The sequence below is a fragment of the Pteropus medius genome, unplaced genomic scaffold (genome assembly GCF_902729225.1).
Source record: "Pteropus medius unplaced genomic scaffold, Ma_sr-lr_union100, whole genome shotgun sequence".
In the NCBI taxonomy this organism is placed as follows: domain Eukaryota; kingdom Metazoa; phylum Chordata; class Mammalia; order Chiroptera; family Pteropodidae; genus Pteropus; species Pteropus medius.
Genome location: NW_024350319.1, coordinates 21,757,496 through 21,765,238, shown reverse-complemented (window position 1 = coordinate 21,765,238; position 7,743 = coordinate 21,757,496). Strand labels below are relative to the sequence as shown.

Sequence of the window (7,743 nt, the reverse complement as noted above, 5' to 3'; positions counted from 1 at the left end):
TGTAGGGTTAGACTGAGATTTTTTTGTTTCTTGAGGAAGGCCTGCATTGCTATGCATTTCCCTCTTAGGACTGCTTTTCATTGTGTAAAGATTTTGGGTCATCATGTTTTCATTTGTCTCAACGTTGTCGTATCTTTTGATTTCTTCTTTGATCTCATTGTTAACCCATTCATTGTTTAGTAGCATGTTATTTAGCTTCCTTCTGTTTGTTTTTTTCAATTTCTTTCTTGTAACTGATTTCTAGTTCCACGCCATTGATGGCTGATGAAGACACCTGATATGATTTCAATATTCTTAAATTTCTTGAGGCATGTTTTGTGGCCTAACACGTGATCTATCTTGGAAAATGTTGCACATGCACTTTAAAAGAATGTACATTCTTTTGCTTTGGGGTGAAATGCTCTAAAAATAGCAATTAAATCCATCTGGTCTAATGTGTCATTTAAGGCCGCTGTTTCCATGTTTTCTGTCTGGAAGACTTATCCATAGATGTCAATGGGGTGTTAAAGTCCCCTACTATGACTGTATTACTGTCGATCTATGTCCGTCAATACTTGCTTTATATATTTAGGTGCTCCTATGTTGGGTGCAAAAATGTTTACAGGGGTTAGAGCCTCTTGTTAGATTGATCCTTTAACATTATGAAATGTCCTTCTCTTATTATAGCCTTTGTTTTAAAGTCTATTTTGTCTAAGTATTACTACCCCAACTTTTTAAAAAATTTCCATTTGCATGAAATATCTTTTTACATCCCTTTACTTTGCCTGTTTCTTTTGATCTGAAGTGGGGCTCTTGCAGACAGCATATGCATGGGTCTTGTTTTCTTATCCATCCAGCTACCCTATGTCTTTTGATTGGAGCATTTAATCTATTTACACTTAAAGTGATTATTGATAGATATGTAGTTACTGCCATTTTATTATTCATATTTTTTGTCTTTTTTTCTTCTTAAGAAGTCTATTTAAGACTTCTTTGTAGTATGGTTTGGTGGCAATTAACTCCTTTAGTTTTTTCTTGTCTGGGAAGCTCTTTATCTCTCCTTCAATTTTAATTGATAGCCTTGCTGGGTAGTCTTGGTTGTAGGTCCTCACTTTTCATCACTTGGAATATTTGTGCCAATCTCTTTGGGCCAGCAGAGTTTCTGTTGAGAAATCAGCTGACAGTCTTATGAGAGCTCCCTTGTAGGTAACTGCTTTTCTCTTGCGGCTTTTAAGATTCTGTCTTTAACCTTGGGTAGTTTAATTATGATGTGTCTTGATGTGGACCTCTTTGGGTTCATCTTATTTGGGACTCTCTGTACTTCCTGGACTTGTCTATTTCCTTTGACAGGTCAGGGAAACTGTCATTATTTCAAATAGGTCTCAATCTCCTGCTCACTTTTTCTTCTGGTACCTTTTGGACTTTGTTTATCTATATACCAGTTAACGCTTATTTGGGTTGTTTCCCAAATATGGTTAATGCTACTATGAACATATGCCTGCAAGACTGTGTGAACGTTTTCATTTCTTTTGGGATGGAACACCAAGTGGAATTTTTTAGTCATATGGTAAACTCATGTTTAAGAAACCATGAGACTATTTTCCAAAATAGCTGCAGTTTTACATTCCCACCAGAAATGGATTAGGGCTCGTTTCTCCACATCTCACCAACACTATGATAGTATGTCAAGTGGTATCTAATTTTGGTTTTAACCTGCATTTCCCTAATGACTAGTGATGGTTAGGATCTTTTCATATGCTAAGCCATTTGTATATGTTCTTTGCTGAAATGTTTATTCAATGTTTTGCCCATTTTAAAAGTGAGTTGTCTCATATTTGTTTTAAGAATTCTTTAGTTTGGATATAAGTCCTTTATAAAATATAATTTGAAAATATTTTCTCAGTCTGTGGTTTATCAATTTATTTTCTTAATGTTTTTTTGAAGTGCAGAAGTTTAAAATTTTGATGAAATCCAACTTATGTGTTCCTTTATACACTATACTTTTGGGATCTTATCTAAGAACTCTTTTCTTAAACCAATGCCATGTAGGTATTATCTTGTTTTCTTCTAAAAGATATATAGTTTCTGCTTAACATTTAGGTCTCTGATCCATTTGGAATTTATTTTTGCATATAGTAGGAGGTAAGGGTCTAAATTCATCTTTTTTGCATCTGATACTGAAATATTTCAGCACATTTGCTGAAAAAACTATCCTTTGTACATGGAAATGCCTTGGTAGCTTAGTTGAAAACTAACTGACCATAAATATGAAAGCTTACTTCTGGACTCTAAAGTTCTGTTTCACTGATCTTTATATCAATACCACACTGTCTTGAATACTGTAGATTTGTAATTTGTAGTAAGTTTTGAAATCAGGAAGTGTTCTGCATTTTCAGAATTGTTTTGGCTATTCTGGATCCTTTGCATTTCCCTAGAAATTTTAGGATCAACTTGCCAATTTTTCAAAAAAGCCTGTTGGGGTTTTGACAGGGATTGCATTGAACTATAGATTAATTTGGAGAGGACTATCACCTTAACAATGTTGCATCTTCTAATTTATAAACATGGAATATGTTTATATCTTTAATTTCTCTGAATGTTGTATAGTTTTCATTGTACAAGTCTTATACTTCCTTTGTTAAATTTATTTTTAAATATTTCATTCTTTTGGTGCTATTGTGGATAGAATTGTTTTCTTAATTTAATTTTTGGATTTTTCATTGCTAGTATACAAAACACAATTGATTTTTGTATACTGATGTAGCCTGTGACCTTGCAGAGCTTGTAGTTGCCTGTTTGTCGAGCTCTCTGTTCCACCAGGCTGCTTTCTGGCCCCTTTTCATGGCTTTGCTTTTAGCGGCTGTTATTTTTTCCCACTGTCCAAGAGTACAGATCTCGTTTTGTTTCTTGGCCCCCTTGTAAAGCTCCTCAAATTGTCTGTCTGAGGCCCTCCGCAGCCCCAGCTACCCTGGAGGCCCTGCTTACTTGCATGCTTCATATCCATTTTGAAGCAGTGTCAATTCTAGAGATTATCTCTCTTCAAAACAAACTACAGATTCATTTTTTTTTTTTTTTAAATTTCTTCGAGTCCAGAAAGTTTTCAGATACTCTTGTTTTGGACTTGTGAGGTTAATCACATTCTAGCACAGTCAGCTTCTTTAAAAGAATAATGACTAGACTTCCAAATGACTTTATCTTAGATTGTATTTATTAACTTCTTTACCAGAATCTAGAGTTTTGATTATGTGGCCAAAATAAGACTTTTCTCAATTTTTCAGTCAAGTGATGTGATGGCTGGAATCATCCAGAAAAAATACAAGGTCGTATTTTCTTGAGTATTCATTTAAGCTTCAATTTAAGACTTCAACTTTTATTTCCAAATAAATAAAAATACTATGTCTTATAGCCAGAGATGCATGGACTTGGTTATCTCTGTTGGGATAATGGTTCTCCTCTATCTCGGGAAGTCACTCTGTACAGGTAAGAGATGAGAAAGCAGGGGGTTGAAATCTAAAAAGGTAAAGATTTTTCTGGAAACAAAGCTAGTTATCAGTTACCACCAGACCATCACTGTGGCTAGAATTCCGGAAATGATGAATAGTTCATTTTTAATTCATTCTTCATGGATTATACCTGTGAAGCAAAAAAGGACAGTCTGAATAAAATACCTATTTTACCAGGTTTTGGGAACATTGTGTTGCTTTCCCAATATGTTTCATTTTCCCTCATTATGTAGCAATAATGATTTGGATGGAATACACCCAAGGTCATATTCAGCTCAAGGATTAGGCCTTGATGAGTCTAGGTCAATAAGAAAAGCCTCTCTCTGACTCCCCAAACATCCCTTCCCAGAATGAAAGGGTTAGCTCGGAGTATTCTTATGGCCATATGGATTGGTTTAGGGGTGTCTTCAATTAGTGTGAAGTTCAAGACTCTCACTTGGGACAGTATAGTATACAATATGTAAAGCTGGGACCTACTAAGCAACTTTGACATCGTCAAAGTAGTAGACAGCTTCTAAGATGGGCCCCCAATGATCCTTGCCTCTTGATATTCATGCCCTTACACAATCCTCTCACCTTGAGTGTGGGCAAGGTGATGAGTTTCTAACCAGTCATGGTTAAAGCAGCAAAAATGCTGGGATATCACTTTTGAGCTTAGCTCCAAAAAGAGTGTGGCTTCCATCTTGGGTACTGTCTCACTTGCTCACTCTGAGGGAAGCCATATGCCAGGTTGTGGGGTGCACTACGGAAAGGCCCATGTAGCAAGGAACTGTAAGCAGTCTCTAGACGACAGCCAGTGAGAAACTGAGGCCCTGAATTCAACACGTCTGAGGAACTAAATCCTGCCAACAACCACACAGATGAGCTTGAAAGGGGATCTTCTTCCAGTTGGGCCTTCAGATGACATCATAGCCCTAGCAGAAAGCTTAATTGCAACCTCATGAGAGATTGGGTCAGAAGCCCTAAACTAAACTATCTCCATATTCCTGACTCACAGAAATTGAGATTAAAAAAAAAAATAGTTTTAAGTCATTAAGTTTTGGAGTAATTTGTTAAGCAGCAAAAGATAATATATCACCATAAGAAAGATTAGTTTGGGCTGGATTTTTTCCCCATTATTTGTAACTGAAAGCATATTAACATATACTAGGTAGTAGTAATTTAATCTTGAGAAGGTTAATAGACATTAAAATCTTGATGTTTAAATGAACTTATAGCTTACAAAAAGCATGCAAACAGAACAAAATTGATCTGTGTACTCACAACCATCGCCATTTCTCATGTGGAAAATTAGATCATAAGGCCAATTCATTCAGAATTCTTTATAATACTGACAAAGCCTGGGAAAGAGTTTGATTACTTACATAAACAGTGGTCACAGGGAACTCCTAAGATGACTTAAAACATCTTGTTGAAAGTCTTTTAATACCATCTGTTTACATGTTTTAAATATGCTAATTAGAATGATAAATTGCTACCTATTCATTGAAGGAGGTCTGAAAGGACCTCTGGTTAGGCATTATTTGTTTTTAGTCTATCTGGAAAAAAAGAACCCTTTCATTCAATAAAGATAGGGTGTCATGAACTAATGAATGATTAGTTCAATTGTCGGTATCTGAAGCCCAATAAAATAAACTCCAACCTCACTACCTTCTTAGAAGGGCTTTTGAATTGATGCTTACATAGGCTAATCTGAGCTTACTCCCAAAAAACTGTTTTATGGGAACATTTGAAAAGGTCACAAGTTGGGAGGCACTTACAGTGCTGATTCTTTATATTCTAGTTTCTAGCAGGTTCAAGGGAAACTGCACTTTCTTGCCTGCCAAAATACCTCTCTCGAATATCATTTTCATATATTTAAAGAATTGCTTGAAGTTTTTCTTATAGACTTTCAAATAAAATATAAAATGATATATATCAAGTATGCTTCTGGAAAGAAGACAGCCTTGAAGGCAGAGGTGAGGGGGAATTTTCCTTTTTAAAATTATGCAGTTCTGTATTAATTTTAACTTTTATACAAAGCTTATATTGCTTTTATAATTTAAAAATTGGAAATTAAAAAAAAAATAAGTTCCCTGAGAGGGTCTCATTTGTAGTTTAGGATGAATTTCTTCAATCATAACATTAAACCAACACCTATTAGGTGGGTCCAAAATGGTGGCATAGGAGGAAGCTAAATCGCTCCCTCTCATGACCACACCACATGTACACCTACATTTAGAGCAGTTCCTCCTGAGAGACAACAGAAGGCCGACTGAACAGCTTCTGCACAACCAAGGAGAGAGAGATCAATTCATGAAGATTGGGGGAAGAGCGATAGCACTTTGGGATCTGAGAGAACTCTTTTGGATCAGAGGTGCTGGTGAATGCCATTGTTTACATTCTTCCTCCACCTGGATAGTGCAGGTGGGAGATCTATGTAGGTGCTCTGGCAGACCTACAAGGCTGCTGGTATGTGTGGACTGGACTACCCAGCCTGGACCTCTGCTCTGGCTGTGGACAACTGCATCAATGGGGTGCTGCCCCACCCAGAACTCGTGCTGACAGGATCAACAGGGTGCCAAAGCGTGCAGGCACTGAATTGCCATACCAGAACAACAGAGAGTCACTGCATGTATATGTGTACACTGGGCCATGCTTCTCCCCGCTGCCAGCCAGCATTGTAGGTACCCACCCTGACTCCAACCACTTTGCCAAAACCCAGCATACAGTCTACACAGAGGTTGTTTCTACACAAGACCACTTTTTCAAGGTTGGGGGAGACAGGTATTGCATCTAATTCATAGGGAGAAACACAAAGTCAAAATTGGAAGACAAGAACATGTTCCAAATGAAGGGAAATCCTATAAGGCTATCAGCTAATTTCTCAGCAGAAACTTTACAGGTTGGAAGGGAGTGGCAGGATATAAAAGTGCTGAAATAAAGGAACTTGCAACCTAGAATAATACACCCAACAAGGTTATCATTCAGAATTGGAGAGAGAGAGTGTTTCCCAGATGAGCAAAAACTAACAGAGTTCATCGTTACTGACCTGGCTTTAAGAAAAATGTTAAAGGGTCAGCTTTAAGCAGAAAACAAAGGCTACAACAAGAAATAAAAAAATACATGAAAGATAAAATCTTGCAGGTAAAGGCAAATATATCATGCACCGAATCAGCCACTTAAAAAGCTATATGAAGACAAAAAGTAGCAAAATTAACTATAACTACAATAAATGGGATAAAAAACAAAGATCTAAAATATGACGTCAAAATCAAAGCATGGAGGGAGAGTAAAAATGCAGTGCTTTTAGAATGCATTTGAACATAAACACCTATTAGCTTCAAACAGACTATTATAGATGGATATATATGAACCTCATGGTAACCATAAACCAAAAAATTAGATAAAGTACATGCAAAACAAAGAACCCCAAAGCACTAAAAAGCCAGCAAGCTACAAGGGAAGAGATCAAAAGAAAGGAACAGAATTACAAAAACATTTAATAAAATGACAGTAAGTACATACCTATCTATATTTACTTTAAATGTAAATGGACTAAATGCTCCAATCAAAAGACACTGAGTGGCTGAATGGATTAAAAAAAACAAAACTCAAATATATGCTGCCTACGAGAGACTCATTTCAGACTGAAAGACACACAGACTAAAAGTGAAGGGATGGAAAAAGATATTCCATGCAAACGGAAGTGAAAAGAAAGGTAGGGTAGCAATTCTCATATTAGACAAAATAGACTTTAAAACAGAAACTGTAAAAAGAGACAAAGAAGGGCATTACATGATGATAAAGGGGGCATTCCAACAAGAAGATATAATAATTGTATATATCTACACACCCAACATAAGAGCACATAAATATATAAAGAAAATATATTAACAGAGATAAGGGGAAAAATTGACAGTAATACAATAATAGGGGGGGACCTTAATATCTCACTTACATCAATGGATAGATAGATCATTCAGACAGAAAATCAAGGAAACAGTAGCCTTAAACATCACATTAGAGTAGATTAACTTAAACATTTCATCCCCAAACTGCACAGTATGCAGGCTTTACAAGTACACATGGAACATTCTCCAAGACTGATCATATATTAGGTCACAAAACAAGTCTCAAAAATTCAAGAATACTGAAATCATACCAAGCATCTTTTCCTACTACAACTGTATGAAACTAGAAATCAACTACAAGAAGAAAACCAGAAAAAACACAAACAGGAAATAAAAAAATACTTTGAGATAAATAAAAATGAAAATAC

The 7,743-nt window shown here is 36.1% G+C and overlaps 1 protein-coding gene across 2 annotated transcripts in view; it reads right to left on the bottom strand.

The window, feature by feature from the left end:
* Positions 1–3,165: 3,165 nt before the first annotated feature.
* The window catches only part of RPAP2 (RNA polymerase II associated protein 2), a 79,683-nt gene continuing 75,105 nt past the window's right edge, over positions 3,166–7,743 (bottom strand). For both annotated transcript variants that reach the window (XM_039838831.1, XM_039838832.1), the window contains one exon: positions 3,166–3,612. The gene's annotated coding sequence lies outside the window, so the exon portion shown is untranslated. The remainder of the gene's footprint in view (positions 3,613–7,743) is intronic.